This window comes from Dendropsophus ebraccatus, chromosome 6, assembly GCF_027789765.1.
Source record: "Dendropsophus ebraccatus isolate aDenEbr1 chromosome 6, aDenEbr1.pat, whole genome shotgun sequence".
Classification (NCBI taxonomy): Eukaryota; Metazoa; Chordata; class Amphibia; order Anura; family Hylidae; genus Dendropsophus; species Dendropsophus ebraccatus.
Genome location: NC_091459.1, coordinates 148,822,982 through 148,840,866, shown reverse-complemented (window position 1 = coordinate 148,840,866; position 17,885 = coordinate 148,822,982). Strand labels below are relative to the sequence as shown.

Sequence of the window (17,885 nt, the reverse complement as noted above, 5' to 3'; positions counted from 1 at the left end):
GGCGGCGGTCCGGAGCACGGGCCGCCGCCGTGGCCGTGACAGTATCGCCCCATGGTCTAGGGGTTTTTCAACTTTCTATGCTGCACGATTGGCAATCAGCCCAAAGAGACTAACACACCAACTAGCACAAATAAGTGCTGACCTATTACTGGATGTTAAGTTACTTCTATGTTATCCAGTACTTATCAGCAGCTGTATGTCCTGCAGGAAGGTGTGTATTCTCTCCAGTCTGACACAGTGCCTTCTGCTGTGTCCTCTGTCCATGTCAAGAACTGTCCAGAGCAGGAGAGGTTTTCTATGGGGATTTGTTCTTTTCTGGACAGTTCCTGATATGGAACTAGGGTACTAGACTGTAAGGCTATGTTCACAACATCAAACATATTGTAAAGGCGGCTGATATTTAAAAAAAAAACGTCAGTTTTTGCCGCGATTAAACTGACTGCAATAGCAATGCATTGAAATCAATAGAAAGACGGACGTCCAATGCACACAATGTATCGAATAACGGATGTTTTTGCTGCGGACGTCAAAATAATCAACATGATCATTATTTTCGGACGTCTTTTGCAAACAGCGGACGTTTTTTATTAGTTGTTCACACACAGGTTTTTTTTGTCACCGTTCTTTATCAGTTTTTACTATTAAATTCAATGGACTTTTCAATTAAGCTGCAGCCAAAGGCCAATTAGTAACCCCAAACTAGAATAGTGTACAAACAGCCGTCATTGCACTAAGGGGAGGCCAGTCTGCTTAATGACGTCCGTTATTTTAGACTCAAAATGACAGACGTCATTTTAAACAGAGCTGAAAAAAGGTTGTGTGAACATAGCCTAAGACTGTAAGCACATGGCACCTTGGGTGCTAGACTGTAAGCAGCTATATGTAAAGATGCTGCATACTGAACACCTGCCAAAATCATGGGTGTTCTCCTCCTGCCTTTTTATGTGTCTCTCCTTTTTGTCTTTCAGATATCAGTATCCTGAGGATTACGTCAGATTCGTTGATGACCAGCTGATTTTTTTTAACTATATATGTATATATATATATATATATATATATATATATATATATATATATATATATATTTATCTATCAAATGTGTATTGTGCTTTTTCTTTACTTTAAAGGCTTAGTAGTGGAAGCTGTCTGTAGGATAAAATGTTAAAATGATAAAATGGCTTATTCTAACCCCTTCTCCTATTATTACTACAGAACCTATCACCACAGGGGTACTGGGAAGAGCCAGGTACCAGTAGCCCAGGAGCGCCAAAATAGGCAATCCTTGATAGGACAGTGGCAGGCTGGTATTAGGCTGGGGAGGGCCAAAATAAATGCCCCTTCCTACCCTGGTACAACTAGGCTGCTGCTGTTTTTTTTTTTTTACTTGGCTGGTTATGGAAATTGGGGGGGGGGGGGACGACTACAAGCTTTATAGCGTATAGAGTTCCCACATTTCTATAACCATTCTATAAGACACTGTTAAGGGTGTTACAGATGACAGTAAGGTTGCTCATACACACTTGTGGTTACCATACGCTTTAATCATTGCCTGAAGGTGCTGGCTGCAATTATCAGGGAATCACATGTAAGAGCAGCCTAGGCTATGTTTCCGCATTGCAGTCCCAAATGCATCTAATGCCATGGCCCTTGGCTTCTCCTATGACCACAGGATGCTGCCGGGACTTTTGGCAAGTCCACTCAGCTATGGAGAAGGCAAAGGGCATGGTTTCAGATGCATTCGGGGATGGAAATGTGACGATGTGTCCTAATAGATACCGCTTTGACCTCTTTGTCAGCTTGATCACAGCGCCCCCACCCAAACCTTCTCCAGGCATTATACAAGGTCCACAGTAAACTCTTCCACCAGGGAAAATCCCCTAAACCTATGTATCCCCATTTTCTGTCAAAATAGAGTTCAAATCTGCTCTCAAACCAATGATGCATCAGCACAACGTCTCATAGACAGAGTCTTTCCCTTATCTACCTGTTGAGAGGACAGTATAATAATACTCATCTAAATAAACTAAGACTAAAAGTATACAGGGAGACTGTGATGTCATCAGATCCATTATACCTGACAGGACCGGAGCCATAAAATTTCCAACAGCTACTGTGATGGACGTTTCTGCAACCACCTACCCCGCCCGGGGAGAGCATGTATGGAACACTCCTTGCAGCATCATTATATAAAACGTTCGGGAAGAGATGGTGACACCAAGTAAGAGGGAAAAAACACACATAATATCCAAGGGGGGCGGAGGGAGTTACATGAGATCACAGGAAGAGGATTCCAGGAATTTTCTGACAAACTAAACTATGCAAGACCAGCTGTATTTTTATATGTATTGGATTACTGCTAAATCATAAATAAAATAATAATTTAAAAAAAGGCTCCTAACATCACCTCAGTATTACAGCCATATACCCCACAGATAGACCCCTTACATCACTTACCTCAGTATTACAGCCATATACCCCACAGATAGACCCCTTACATCACCTCAGTATTACAGCCATATACCCCACAGATAGACCCCTTACATCACTTACCTCAGTATTACAGCCATATACCTCACAGATAGGCCCCTCACATCACTTACCTCAGTATTACAGCCATATACCCCAGATAGGCCCCTCACATCACTTACCTCAGTATTACAGCCATATACCCCAGATAGGCCACTCACATCACTTACCTCAGTATTACTGCCATATACCCCACAGATAGACCCCTTACATCACTTACCTCAGTATTACAGCCGTATACCTCACAGATAGACCCCTCACATCACTTACTTCAGTATTACTGCCATATACCCCAGATAGGCCACTCACATCACTTACCTCAGTATTACTGCCATATACCCCACAGATAGACCCCTTACATCACCTCAGTATTACAGCCATATACCCCACAGATAGACCCCTCACATCCCTTACCTCAGTATTACAGCCATATACCTCACAGATAGACCCCTCACATCACTTACCTCAGTATTACAGCCATATACCCCAGATAGGCCACTCACATCACTTACCTCAGTATTACTGCCATATACCCCACAGATAGACCCCTCACATCATACCTCAGTATTACAGCCATATACCCCACAGACAGGCTTCTCACATCATACCTCAGTATTACAGCTATATACCCCAGATAGACCCCTCACATCACCTCAGTATTACAGCTATATACCCCAGATAGACCCCTCACATCCCCTCAGTATTACAGCTATATACCCCACAGATAGGCTTCTCACACCAATTACCTCAGTATTACAGCCATATACCCCACAGATAGACCCCTCACATCCCTTACCTCAGTATTACAGCCATATACCCCACAGATAGACCCCTCACATCACCTCAGTATTACAGCCGTATACCTCACAGATAGACCCCTCACATCACCTCAGTATTACAGCCATATACCTCACAGATAGACCCCTCACATCACTTACCTCAGTATTACAGCCATATACCTCACAGATAGACCCCTCACATCACTTACCTCAGTATTACAGCCATATACCTCACAGATAGACCCCTCACATCACTTACCTCAGTATTACAGCCATATACCTCACAGATAGACCCCTCACATCACTTACCTCAGTATTACAGCCATATACCCCACAGATAGACCCCTCACATCACTTACCTCAGTATTACAGCCATATACCCCACAGATAGACCCCTCACATCCCTTACCTCAGTATTACAGCCATATACCCCACAGATAGACCCCTTACATCACTTACCTCAGTATTACAGCCATATACCCCACAGATAGACCCCTCACATCACTTACCTCAGTATTACAGCTATATACCCCACAGATAGACCCCTCACACCACCTCAGTATTACAGCCATATACCCCACAGATAGAACCCTCACATCACCTCAGTATTACAGCCATATACCCCACAGATAGAACCCTCACATCACCTCAGTATTACAGCCATATACCCCACAGATAGAACCCTCACATCACCTCAGTATTACAGCCATATACCTCACAGATAGACCCCTCACATCACTTACCTCAGTATTACAGCCATATACCTCACAGATAGACCCCTCACATCACCTCAGTATTACAGCCGTATACCCCACAGATAGACCCCTCACATCACCTCAGTATTACAGCCGTATACCCCACAGATAGACCCCTCACATCACTTACCTCAGTATTACAGCCATATACCCCACAGACAGGCTTCTCACACCAATTACCTCAGTATTACAGCCATCTTGTTCAGTATAACACAGTTTGTTTACCATCTCAGTGTCTGTGAGATAAGATGGAGGCTTCTTCTTCTCTCAGTCTCTGCTTTACATGGCTGCTGATCTCTGTCTGTATCTACCTCAGGATAGATGGAGGTCACACTGCCATAGTGGACTCTTTCCTCTCAAGATCCTCCTGACCGGAATGACATCTACTCTGCTCCTTATTTTACCTCACAGCTCTAGCTCCTCCCACTCCTTGGGGTGGATAGGAAATGTTCTTTCCCCTGTTTGTATAGTAGAGAGGGATACATGAAGCTCTGTTCCCCCCAAAGCTTGTTTATGACAGGATTTCCCTCACATCATGCCTGCTGGTATGGCCGCCTCTCTACTGATTTATGTCGTCTTCTTCATATGAACGCCAAACTGGTAAAACTAATGAAATTGTAGAGAAAACGTAAAGGCTTTGAAAATGCACATAATCCCTTGTCATCAGGCTTTGGGATTTTATGTTTCTATTATTTACAGCCATTTTTTTCTCCTTTAGACTGGTTTTGGTTAGGGTGGGTTCACACTGCGTTTTTGCAATCCGCTTAACGGATCCGTTTTTTTTTAACGGTCAAAAAAGTAGTGTCAACAGTACTTTATTGTGCGTAAAAAAAAACGGATCAGTTTTTATGCGTTTTTTTTTTTATAATGGAAGTCAATGGAAAAACGGATCAAAAACGGATGCACACAAATGCATCCGTTTTTTGCAATCCGTTTTTTGCAAAAAACGGATCCGTTAAATGGATGCTGAAAACGCAGTGTGAACCTAGCCTTATAAATACTCTCCACCCCCAATATATATAGTAGAGAGCATCCTTTCATGCTATATCAATGAATGTTCAATATAAGGCTGACCATTTTTTTGTACGCTACAAAAACTGATGAGTTTTCATCTTTTTTTTAATCCTTTTTTTTTATAATGGAAGTCAAATTAAAAAAACGTATAACAATGGATGCACACAAATACATCAATTTTTTCTATTTAATGGATCCATTAGTGTTATCATAAAAAGATTTTACAATAAACAGGATATTAACCCTTAGACGACCCTGGACGTAGGGTTACGTCATGGAAGTCTGTCCCCAGACGACCCATGACGTAACCTTACGTCCTGGGTGTTTTTCCCGCTATGAAGCGCGCTCCGGAGCGGAGCGCGCTTCATAGCAGGTGGGGGCCGGCTGCAATCAGCAGCCGGGACCTCACCGGTAATGACACGCTGCAGCGATCGCGCTGCCGCGTGTCATTAACCCCTTAAACGCCGCGATCACGGCGCGACCGCGGCGTTTAAGTGTAAGTGACAGGGGGAGTCCCCTGTCACTTACCGATCGGGACCCCCGCAGTGTGACTGCGGGGGTCCCGATCGTTGAAACGGACTGCCGGAGGTCTCTCACCTGCCTCCGTGCGGTCCGATCGGCGATCTGCTACACTGAGCCTGCACAGGCAGGCTCAATGATCAAATCGCCGATAACACTGATCAATGCTATGCCTATGGCATAGCATTCATCAGTGTAGAAATCTAAGTATTGTATGTACAAGTCCCCCAAAGGGACTTCAAAAGTGTAAAAAAAAAAGTTCAAAACACTATTACACTACCCCAAAGCCCCTCCCCCAATAAAAGTCTAAATCACCCCCCTTTCCCATTATATAAATAAAACATATAAAAATGAATAAATAGATAAACATATAACATACCGTAGCGTGCGGAATTGTCCGATCTATTAAAATATAACAAGCGTCATTGTGACCGGTAAACGGCGTACACGAAAAGAGGGGAAAAAGTGCGCAGATTACCGATTTTATGTTACATTATATATTAAAAAAAATCAATAAAAAGTGATCAAAACGTCCGATCTTCACAAATATGGTATTAATAAAAACTAGAGATCATGGCGGAAAAAATGACACCCCATACAGCCCCGTAGGTGAAAAAATAAAACCGTTATAAGCGTCACAATAGGCCCATTTTATTAATATTTAATTGGCAAAAAAAAGGATTTCATAAAAAAAAATATATATAACGTTAGAGAATCTGTGTAACCTGCATATGGTTGTGTTCGGACTGACCTATAGAAAAATTGTATCATGTCGCTGTTACCATATAGTGCATTACGTAGACACAGGAACCCCCCAAACGTTACCATATTGCATTCTTTCTTACGATTTCACCTATTCATATCTTCATAAATAATATATTTGGATTCCGTCATACATGTTATGGTAAAATGAAAGACGCCATTACACAGTACAACTATTCCTGTAACAAATAAGCCCTTACATGGCCCTGTAGATAGAAAACTGAGAGTGCTAGAGCTCTTAGAAGGGGAGGAGGGAAAAACGAAAACACTAAGATCAAAATTTGCGCGGTCCACTGGGTCATTTTGGGCCTGGTCCTCAAAGGGTTAATGATAAAACAAAGTTTTTTTCCCCACTCATGGTTAGTGTCTGGATGATGAAATTTATTGTCAGGATTGTAAGGATGGGTCCAAACCAGTCATACCCATGCAATGACAGTTACCGGTGAGTGTAGTTTGACTCTCCCCACCCGTCTATGGTTGTCAGAGAAGACGGGAACTAAGGGGAGAGATTGGACAGCCGCTTTTATGGGTGTTGGAGGATTTTTTTCCTTTTCCTCTTTGGTTTCTCTACAAGTAAATGTACAGGAAAAGGGGTTTCTTAACTTTTCCCCCACTTTAGGTTGGACTTTATCCTGGGGTGGGTGCACAATATTGTCAGTCTGTAAAAGTGGTGTAATTTAGGAACCTTGGAGTCTGTAATGTATCTTTGCATGCTCCACTTATGCTGAAGGAATAAGCCAAGGGTCAGATTGTACTAGATATATAGATACAATAAACGCTTGTGAAGCAGGGCAGAGTAAATTTTCGATGCCATCAGCTGTAATCAGTTTTAATAGCCCACCAATAATCGCTGCAGGATCACCGTGCCGCATGATTGGCCCAGCATCCCTCCAGCATTGATTGGCTAGCAGGCCTCAGTATCAGCAAGACTTCACTGTGCGGGTGCAGCATCAGCAGACCGGGCTTCCCTGCGTCGTTCCTGCTGTCACTGTGATGGTGCCGAGGCCATCGCTGAAACACGGTCAGATAATAAATACTTATTTTTTTATTACTTTTAGGTTTTACAGTATTCACTGTTGGAATGGTCATTAAAGGGGTTTCACAATTTAAAAATACTTGTCCCTTATCTACAGGGGTGCCTGACCTCTGTGCTACCCATAATCTTTCTATCGGCAACCCCGCTCCTTTGTTATAAATAGAGACGCGGGCCAACACGTAACCCGCAGCTCTGTTCATTCTCTATAGAGCCGTATGTTGTGCTCGGCTGTCTCCGGTAAGAAAGGAGCCGTAATGCAGAGGTCAGACCCCCGTGATCTCACACTTGGCCACTATCCTATTAATAGGGGACAAGTATTTTTAAATCGGAAAACCCCTTTAATTTACAAGATTTCTAAAGTAAAATGTGTTGATATACAGTATAATTCTCTATATAGAGTGTTCCTCCTCCTCAGTACCTTCAGATATCTAGAAACGAAAGCACTTTGAATAATATTGAATATCCTACAGGTGAAAGAATTTGCCTTCCTGGCACCCTAAAAATTACCAAGGGAGAAAGGAAGTAAACTACTACCCTAGTGCCGCCTATCAGTGACCTCCTCTGGCTACAATTTTCCTAAAGGATTCTTTTGCTTAATAATTAGAGATGAGCGAACCTGGAGCATGCTGGAGTCCATCTGAACCTGAACTTTCGGCATTTGATTAGCGGTGGCTGCTGAAGTTGGATAAGCCCTAAGGCTATGTGGAAAACATGGATATAGTCATTGGCTGTATCCATGTTTTCCAGACAACCTTAGAGCTTTATCCAAGTTCAGCAGCCCCAGCTAATCAAATGCTGAACGTTCGGGTTCGGATGGACTCGAACCCGAACCCGGTTCGCTCATCTCTATTAATAATGTTTTTATTTGTATAGAGCACACAGATTCCGCAGCACTTTACCTATCTGCATGTTTTTACTTCATTATTCCTTAGGCTGTAGATCAAAAGGATTTAAAACAGGAGTAAAAGCAGCATAAAAGAGAGTGATATATTTCAGATTGGCTGAACTTCTTGCTTGTCCCAAGTACATGGTCATTCGTGTCCCGAAAAATATCAACACCACAGTGAGGTGGGAAGCGCAGGTGGAGAAAGCCTTAGCTCTACCAGCAAGGGAACGGATTCTTAATATAGAGACAATGACACATATATAAGATACCAGAATAAAAGCCGGAGATGATAATAGTGTAAATGTGCCACCAACAAGTATAATTATCTTATAGTAGGAGAGGTCACCGCATGCCACCTCCAGAAGAGCCAAGATCTCACAAAGGAAATGGTTCAATGTGTTTTCGTTGCAGAATATAAGAGGTCTCACCATGGTGGGAACTGTTTGATATAAGGAAACCTCCTATAAACATAATAACTGTGATGGATCCACATAGCCTCCAACTCATAATGGTGGTGTAGTGTAAGGGGAAGCATATAGCGATATACCGGTCATAGGCCATCACCGCCAGCAGGACGCATTCTGTTCCTTCTAGGAATAGACTAATGTAAACCTGTATGAGACAACCGACGAGGGAAATCCGTCTATTTTTTTGAAAATACATCAAACAGCTATTTTGGGGCACTGGTAGATGAATACATAGGAGTGTGTAACTTAGGAATGAGGAATGGTCAATGTATAAATGATAAAAACAGGATAAAAAGCAAAATAGACACCTGCAAATTCCAAGAAAACCCAAGGAGGAAAAAATCGGTAATAACAGTGTAATTCGAGTGCTCCATGGTAATATTCTCAATGACCACAGACCTTTGATACATACAAAAGAGGGGGTTTAGAATCCTCAAGATACGTTTTTGATTATAATGAAACCTCTGCCATATGCAAGGTCAGCCTATTACAGCTACAGTACACTTACTAGCTAAGGCTATGTTCACACTGCGTATGAATCCGTCCGCAGTTCTTACGCCGCCGTACATGTGCGGCTGAAACTACGGGCGTGGGAAAAATCGACATGCGGCCGGATGCGTACGAACCGCGAACATACGGCCGTAGTACAGTTCTGCTTCCCTAGCTTGTTTCGAAGCGATCTGAAGCAGGTCATTTACTTGGAAATCTTTGCCCAGCCCCGTAAACCACACAGAACCTTTTGGATCGAAAAATCAAGTTAAATTTGGCCTAAATAAGTACTTTGTACAGGACCGCATGGAAATCCACGGCCGTGAGTTCGAACATTTCCGTCCTCAAACAATGGTCGTGTTCATTTTACACGGCGCCATATACGATCCGCCCGTAAGTTCATACGTAGTGTGCATTGTGCGGCCGTATATCGTATACTTTCAAGCGAACGCATCAACCTCAAAACTACGTGCGTATATTCGCGGTTCGCACTACGGCCGGAAACATACGCAGTGGAACATAGCCTAAAAGATATTCTTTTTGACCCCCATTCCTTTGATTAGTACATTGACAGGAGCCTGTTACCCACTATAGAGAGCATTGGGAAAGGCAAGAGGATGCCCTCCCATGGATGCATAACTTTGAGTATAAAAATAGGTTAGATGGCTCTCTACGTGATTTAACTCATCAATTTTTGTCTCCTTTTATTTATAATCTCATGGGTACGTGATAGGAGTGGTGCACACAGTGGTCCACCTTCTGTCCTATTTGTGGGTCAGTTTGAGCCTACACAAACCATATATTTCCATAACTTTGAGTCTACTGTATTTTTTCAATGTTTTTACTATACAAATAGAAGGAGTTGATCAATTACTTATGGCGTGTTTGATGATTCGTCAAAAGGTTTTCATAATAACCTTGAGGCACGACAGCATTGTGGTTACATTTACACTAGATGGAAGGGTTGCTTGAAATGTTTAAAAAATATTAAAATATTCACAGTATAGAATCTAGTTTATGACCACATTCTCATTACAGGATAGCCTCCCAGGTGTGTGTTACTATGCACAGGTCCACTCCAGTCTCCTAATGTGCACTGGCTAGCTGGCAACTGTCAAGATGGCCCACAGTAAGCTTGATTTCAGAGCAATGTACATGCGATAAGGGATTAAAATACAGAATGTAAAATAAAATAAGAAAACAACATGAATAAAGTAAATAATAGACTGTTACATAGGGAGAAAGGGTCCTGCCCATGAGGGCTTATATAGGGAGAGCTGACCCTGCCTGTGAGGGCCTACATAGGGAGAGGGGACCCTGTGTGCAAGGGCTTACATAGGGAGAGGACCCTGCCCGCGATGGCCTACATAGGGAGAGAGGAGCCTGCCAGCGAGGGCTTAAATAGTGAGAGAGGACCCTGCCCGCGATGGCTTACATAGGAAGAGAGGACCCTGCCCGCCAGGGCTTACACAGGGAGAGAGGAGCCTGCCGGCCAGGGGTTACTTAGGGAGAGAGGACCCTGCCCGCGATGGCTTACATAGTGAGAGAGGAGCCTGCCCGCAAGGGTTTACATAGGGAGAGAGGACCCTGCCCGCAAGGGTTTACATAGGGAGAGAGGAGCCTGCCCGCCAGGTATTACATAGGGAGAGAGGAGCCTGCCCACCAGGTATTACATAGGGAGAGAGGAGCCTGCCCGCCAGGTATTACATAGGGAGAGAGGAGCCTGCCCACCAGGTATTACATAGTGAGAGAAGACCCTGCCCACCAGGTATTACATAGGGAGAGAGGAGCCTGCCCACCAGGTATTACATAGGGAGAGAGGAGCCTGCCCACCAGGGCTTACATAGGGAGAGAGGAGCCTGCCTGCAAGGGCTTACATAGTGAGAGAGGACTTCCCATGAGGACTTACATAGGGAGAGAGGAGCCTGCCTGCAAGGGCTTACATAGGGAGAGAGGAGCCTGCCTGCAAGGACTTACATAGTGAGAGAGGAGCCTGCCCGCCAGGTATTACATAGGGAGAGAGGAGCCTGCCTGCAAGGGCTTACATAGTGAGAGAGGAGCCTGCCCGCCAGGTATTACATAGGGAGAGAGGAGCCTGCCCGCCAGGGCTTACATAGTGAGAGAGGAGCCTGCCCGCCAGGTATTACATAGGGAGAGAGGAGCCTGCCTGCAAGGGCTTACATAGTGAAAGAGGAGCCTGCCCGCCAGGTATTACATAGGGAGAGAGGACCCTGCCCGCCAGGTATTACATAGTGAGAGAGGACTTCCCATGAGGACTTACAATCTACAAAGTGAGGGGAGCAGACAGAAGATGAGGGAAGCAGATGGTCCCAATGCAGTGAGATGCCAGCAGGGTTATCGTAGACTGTAGTCTAGTCTCATGGGTGTCAGATAGGCTGCCATGGGACAACCAGGAAGGTTACAGGGAGTACACAGACTGTAAGCCTTGGACTTTCCCCACCCAGCTGTCCCTACCTACTCGCCTCAAGAAAGCCCTATGTGGATATGTGCCCTATCGAGATAAGAAAAGGTGAAGGGACAGCAAAGGGCGAGACAAAATTTAGAAGAGATGAGTCTTTAGGAAACGTTTGAGACTGTGAGTATTGGGAATGAGTCTGATGTCTTTGAGTGAAGAATACAAAGAACTGGTGCAGCATGAGAAAAGTCCTGGAGGCGGGAGTAAGAGCTTCTGATTATGGAAGATGTTAGTGTAAGATGATTAGCAAAATGTAGAGTCTGGGAAGGATGGTAAGAGGAGATGAGGGAGGAGATGTATGAAGGTGCAGAGGAGTTTGAACTGAATTCTGGATTTATTGGGCAACCATTGCAGTGACTGGATCAGCGGGGAGATGGTTTTGGAGGATGATAAGCCTGGCCCCACTGACCTCCAGCAAAAACATGTGTGGCCAGACAACACTGACTGTCAGGGAGATCTGCCAGTTAAAACACTAATCACAGCGGCACAGTCGGTGATGAGGGTCCGGATCAGGTATGCCGAAAGGAGAGAAGCTAGTGCACGCTCCCACAGCTTTCCCACCATGCAGCCACTGAAGAGGATGATGCGGTGCGGTAAGGGTCTAACAATGGGTTTTCAAGATTCTTTCGAAAGTTGTGAATACAGATGGGGGTCTTGTGAGTAGATAAAGTCAGAGATATACTAAGGGAAAAGGATGTGGATGGCCTTTTATTTCATGGTAAACAAGTTTAAACTGGATTTGTTGGGCAATGGGGAGCCAGTGAAGGCATCGGCAGAGGTGAGAGGCAGAAGAGGAGCGTGGGGAGAGGGGGAATATTAGGGCAAAAGAGTTGAGGAAAGAACGGATTCTCAAAATGTTTTTAATGTGGAGGCAGCAGATGACTTAGATGTGTGGTGCAGAATCAAAGGTGACCCCAAGGCAGCGGACTTGTGAGATGAGGAGAAAGGGGCACCCATTGACTGAAAAATGACAGATTAGATGGTGGGGTGGAGCGAGATGTGGCAGAGGTTATGAGTTTTTTTCCATGTTGAGTTTAAGACAGTGGGAGGCTCAGAAGGAAGACATAACTGATAGACATTCTGGGATCCTGGATAGCAGAGAGGTGACATTTACTCATGATCTATTCTCAATATTGTGAGCAGGTAAATTCAAATACAAACCTTTTGCTCAAAGAAGTGATGGAATGGTGACGTATTCTTTTGGACCCTCAACACTTTCTTTTGCAAGGCACTCGTTTTTTTTAAGGACATTACATTAGTAAATTAGACTTCAAAACTTTGTTACATTTCTTATATGTAAATGGCACAGACCTGGGTTACTGTGCCCAACAAATGCCCTGTGTGTCTTCCATCCTTTTCATCTGGTCTTGGTTCTGGAAGACAAGTGGAGGTCTGGTAACTCAAAGTCCAATAGTGTAACTACCAGATCGATAATGTTGACACTATTGATTTTTAATGACATAACTCACCCCTCCTATTGCCCCAGCAACCTTCACCACAGGGGTACTGGGAAGAGTCGGGTAGCAGAGGGAACATGCAACCAAAAAATAGGGGTCTGTGTCTGCTGAGATAACAGACTGGCCCTACTATTCCCACCCTTGTAATGTCAGGCTGTTACTACTTCATTTGTATCTGGCTAATTTCAGAAAATAGGGCCCCGCATTTTTTTTTTCACTGTAATCCTAGTGACCCAGAGAATACATTTATTATGTTATTTTTATGTTTAAAAAAAAAAAAGACAAAGAAATGGTAATTTTTTTTAATTTTTCATGATATTTTGGCATCACCAAAAACACATATAACATAGTGACCAAATTCTTCCAATAACATAAAGTAAAATATGTCACGCAAAATCTGTCTCAGAATCGCTAGGATACGTGAAAGCATCATGGAACTATAACCACATAAAGTGAGACTGGTGTAGTACTGTATGTTGGAAAGTAATGTGTTAACTTGCTGGCTGCAAAATGTTACAGTATTATGTCCATCTGTCTGGTTGCTGGGTGAGGCTGTCCAGTCTAAGGGTAAATTCACACGGGCGGATCCGCAGCTAATCCGCACTAACCAAACATGCTGCTAAAAACGCACTAAACCTAATGGAATCATTACCACAGCTGAATCTTGTCTGGGAATACTCGCAGCTTTAAACTCCTGCGGATTCGCCCGTGTGAATTTACCCTGAGTCTAACCTGCATGGAATAAAGTAAGCCGCCCAAAGGTCTGGTCTGTGTTCATACACTACAACTGGTCACATTTCGAAAAAGTCCTAAAAACCCCCAGAAACCAGTGAAACCAGTGAGTCATAAATATTAGACTTGGTCATTTATTTAAGGGAAATGATCCAATATTATATCTCTTTGAGTGGTAAAAGTATGTGAACCCTTGCTTTGTGTATCTGCTCTTGTGTAGCAATATCTGCATCTAAACGCCTCCAGTAATTGTTGGTCCTGCATCGGCGGTAATTTTAGCCCATTCCTCCATACAGCTTTAGCTTGGCTATATTGATCGTTTCGTCCATGAACTGCTCACGTCAGGTCCTTCCAATTCTATTGGAATACGCTCAAGACTTTGACTTGGCTATTTATCATTCTCTTGTCTAGGTGATCTTTAGCAAATTGCAGATGGGCAGCAATGTTCTTTTTTGAGGGCCTAGACGACCCTGGACGTAGGGTTATGTCATGGAAGTCTGTCCCCAGACGACCCTGGACGTAACCCTACGTCCTGGGTGTTTCTCCGGCTATGAAGCGGAGCGCGCTTCATAGGAGGTTGGGGCCGGCTGCAGTGAGCAGCCGGGACCTCACCGGTAATGACACGCTGCAGCGATCACGCTGTCACTTACCGATCGGGACCCCCGCAGTGTGACTGAGGGGGTCCCGATCGTTGAAACAGACCGCCGGAGGTCTCTTACCTGCCTCCGTGCGGTCCGATCGGCGATCTGCTACACTAAGCCTGCACAGGCAGGCTCAATGAGCAGATCGCCGATAACACTGATCAATGCTGTGCCTATGGCATAGCAATGGTCAGTGTAAAAATCCAAGTAGTGAATGTAAAAGTCCCCCAAAGGGACTTCAAATGTGTAAAAAAAAAAAAGTTCAAAACACTATTACACTACCCCAAAGCCCCTCCCCCAATAAAAGTTGAAATCACCCCCCTTTCCCATAATATAAATAAAACATATAAAAATAAATAAATAGATAAACATATAATATACCGTAGCGTGCGTAATTGTCCGATCTATTAAAATATAACAAGCGTCATTGCAAACGGCAAACGGCGTACACAAAAAAAGAGGGAAAAAAGTGCGCAGATTACCGATTTTATGTTACATTACATATTTAAAAAAATCAATAAAAAGTGATCAAAACGTCCGATCTTCACAAATATGGTATTAATAAAAACTAGGGATCATTGTAGATAAAAAACTGAAAGTGCTGGAGCTCTTAGAAGGGGAGGAGAGAAAAACGAAAACACTAAGATCAAAATTTGCGCGGTCCACTGGGTCATTTTGGGCCTGGTCCTCAAAGGGTTAAAGTGAGCTGAAAAAACGTTGTGTAAACATAGCCTAAGAAAGTTATATGGATTTGTTAAATACTTCTATCTAAAAGTCTTATGGTATTAATCAGCTCCTGTATGTCCTGCAGGAAGTGGTGTATTCTTTACAGTCTGACAAGGCGCTCTGAGGCCGCCACGTCTGTCCATGTCAGGAACTGCCCAGAGAAGAGTTATTCTTTAGCCATTTTCTCCTGCTCTGGACAGTTCCTGACATGGACAGAGGTGGCAGCAGAGAGCACTGTGTCACACTTGAGAGCATGCACCACTTCCTGCAGGACAAACAGCAGCTGATTAGTACTGGGAGACTGGAGATTGTTAATTAGAAGTAAAATTACAAATCTGTATAACTTTCTGACCCCAGTTTTTTCTATCTCTGGAGTACCCTTTAAAAGTCTGTATTATTATTATTTTGTTTTATTAAAAAAATTACTTTGCACATTTTGTAAAGCGTGTCACTCGTCCATGGAGGGGCTTTCAGCAAGATAAACTCCGAGCATGGTGGAGGGGATGAATGACATTTTGTTAGCAAACTTTTGGTTCACAAAATGACTAAGCAGATTTACCTCTCTTACCTCCTATTGGCGGCTACTTGTGGTCAAAATTTTCCAAAAGGCTTTTTTTACTTCATTATTTCTCAGGCTGTAAATCAGAGGATTTAAGACGGGAGTTAAAACGGCATAAATTACCGTGAAATATTTCAGACTACTGGAGGAACTGCTCGATTGCCCAATGTACATGGCCGTAGTCGTCCAAAAAAACATCAACACCACCGTGAGGTGGGAGGCGCAGGTGGAGAAAGCCTTGGATCTACCATCGGCAGAACGGATCTTTAATATAGAAATAATGATACTTATATAAGAGCCTACAATAAGTACTGACGGCGATAATAGAACAAACATGGCTACAATAACTATTGTTATCTTATAGAAGGAGAGGTCACCGCACGCCACCTCCAGCAGAGCCAAGATCTCACAAACAAAATGGTTCAATGTGTTTTCTCTGCAGAATACAAGAGATTTGGCTGTGAACGGAATAGTTATTGCAATGAAGCTCACTGTGCATGTAGTGACGGTCATGAGTCTACATAGTTTCCAGCTCATAATGGTGGTGTAATGTAAGGGGAAGCATATAGCGATATACCGGTCATAGGCCATCACCGCCAGCAGGATGCATTCAGTTCCTCCTAGAAATAGGCAAATGTTCATCTGTGCGATACAACCGATGAGGGAAATCCTTCTACTCTGTGAAAATAGATCAAACAATAATTTCGGAACAGTAGACGATGAGAAGCACAAATCCAGAAAAGAGAGATTACAGAGGAAATAATACATAGGAGTGTGTAACTTAGGGGTGAGGAGAACGGTGATGATCAGGAAGATGTTCCCCAGGATGGTCAGTATATAAATGGTAAAAAACAGGAAAAAAAGCAAAATACAGGCCTGAAAATCCTGAGAAAACCCAAGGAGGATGAAGTCTTTAATAAGAGTTTGATTGGACTCCTCCATTGTAACATTCACATTGTCTGCAGCCCTGCAATATATACAATGGAAGGGTTTATAGCTCATAGCTTTTCACTAAACGGCACCCATCAGGAATCTTCTGATCAGTGTCCAGACGCATGCTCAGTATTTATCAGGGTTTTTTTTTACCAGTTCACACATTTTTTATTTTCAAAATGATGGCTGTAATTTTGCTCTTATTTTACTGTGTGTGAACATAGGCTAATTGGGAATGCACCGGGCAATGGAAACATAGTTATCAAAGTATATACACCTCTGCTCATATAAAATGTTCAATTTTATTGTGGAAACTTCATTAAAAGAAACAGCCGACGCATTTCGAGCCAACCCGGCTCTTAGTCATGGCATCTGGACTTGGGATATAACCAGGGAAAAATGCATCCTGTGATTGCCAGAAAGAAAAAACTGGCTCTATAACGCCATATGACAAGGGGAACAGAGCGTTGTGGCACTGTTGTGAAGAGCGGCGTCTTCACAGCAGTGCCAAAACTCTCTGTTCCCCTTGTCATATGGCGTTATAGAGCCAGTTTTTTCTTTCTGGCAATCACAGGATGCATTTTTCCCTGGTTATATCCCAAGTCCAGAGGCAAGACTAAGAGCCGTGTTGGCTCGAAACGCGTCGGCTGTTTCTTTTAATGAAGTTTCCACAATAAAATTGAACATTTTATATGAGCTGAAGGCATCCTGTTGCTTTTCTTTGTTATGGATACCCCGACATCCAGGGGCCAGTACCTTTGTGCTCAACAACCTACTATTTGAGAGCGCATGAGTGTATAAGACTGGGTGCTGACCATTCCGTTCCTTGTCTACTTAGATACACCTCTAATGGAGAAGGAGTACGGCTTCTTACATATCGGACACTGGTGAATATATTCACGAACATTCAGTGAGGGGAAGAACAGTAATAGGACTTTTCCAATGTATAAGCTCGAAGCTGAAGAAATTTAAGTCACAGATGTTTTTGCAAATAAATGATGAATATTGAAAACTATGGCTAAATTCACACGTTTCCTGCACTAACCCTAACACCATAACCTTAACATCATACACCATTACCTTAACACCATACACCAGGACCCTAACACCGTAACCTTAACACCAGAC

General features: G+C 43.4%; 1 long non-coding RNA gene across 1 annotated transcript; it reads left to right on the top strand.

Moving 5' to 3' along the window:
- The first annotated feature begins 4,598 nt into the window (after window positions 1-4,598).
- LOC138795155 (uncharacterized) lies at window positions 4,599-17,674 on the top strand. The gene is made up of 3 exons (XR_011363588.1): window positions 4,599-4,660; window positions 7,212-7,376; window positions 17,596-17,674. It is a non-coding gene; the product is annotated as an uncharacterized lncRNA (long non-coding RNA).
- The last annotated feature ends 211 nt before the right edge of the window (window positions 17,675-17,885 follow it).